Source organism: Mycetomoellerius zeteki, unplaced genomic scaffold, assembly GCF_001594055.1.
Source record: "Mycetomoellerius zeteki isolate Tzet28-1 unplaced genomic scaffold, Tzet1.0 scaffold550, whole genome shotgun sequence".
Taxonomy (NCBI): domain Eukaryota; kingdom Metazoa; phylum Arthropoda; class Insecta; order Hymenoptera; family Formicidae; genus Mycetomoellerius; species Mycetomoellerius zeteki.
Genome location: NW_017257556.1, coordinates 1 through 938, shown reverse-complemented (window position 1 = coordinate 938; position 938 = coordinate 1). Strand labels below are relative to the sequence as shown.

The window sequence follows — 938 nt, the reverse complement described above, 5'->3', positions numbered from 1 at the left end:
AGGAATGCCTATCCATCTGAATAAGTTGCAAGCATATAAGAATATATTCGAAACGTGTACTTAGATATTCAGGCATGGTTATTATTTGAAAAATAGCAATACTGCCTCTCTTTATTTTTATAATTTTGTTATAATTATTACCATAACGGTCGAAGTTAAAAGAAAGAGACAGCGTTGCTATTTTTCAAATAACAACAGTCACGATGCCTGAATATATGTAGAGAGAACCACGCGTTTCGAATACGTCCCGATACTTCAGATAGGTAGACATTCCTGTCCTCGTGTATACGTTGCGTAATTTAATGTCTTTCACTTATTTAATTCTTGCGTATTTGTTGCAGGTGTTTTGCTGTTAGATGAGATGAAAGTTTCCAAAACCATCGCATTTAACCGTAACAACCTTCAAGTTGAAGGTTTTACGAATTTAGGGAAACACTCCAAAACATCAGGCTAGAAAAAAAGGAGACCACGCATTGGTGTTCATGTTCCAACCATTCAAGGGCAAGTGGGTGCAAACATTAGGATACTTTCTTAATTATGGAAGTGTTTCTGGAGTAGTTTTGCACCAACTTGTTATGGAATGTATCATTTTGGTTGAAAAATCCAATTTGAAAGTTGACGGGGTCACTTCAGATGGCGCATCTTGGTCGCTCTATGTGGGACAAGTTTGGAGTAACAGAGAAGGAAGTCAGTATTTCGCATATCATGGATTCGGAACGACGTCTATGGTTTTTTTTCAGATTTCTCTCATTTAATGAAATGCTTGAGAAATTTCTTTACCAAGCACAATCAATATGATGGCATTTGGGTTAGTAGCAAATCATTAAGTCTATGAATGTATGCATAAGTCAATGTAAGCTTTTCTTATTACTGTGCTTTCCACTGTCTCCAGATAGCAGATGGTATGGTACATGGAGGACTGGAGAGAGCATTGTGGT

The 938-nt window shown here is 37.0% G+C and overlaps 1 pseudogene; it reads left to right on the top strand.

Moving 5' to 3' along the window:
- The window catches only part of LOC108727851 (uncharacterized), a 3,860-nt pseudogene extending 2,932 nt beyond the window's left edge, over positions 1-928 (top strand).
- Positions 929-938: the final 10 nt, after the last annotated feature.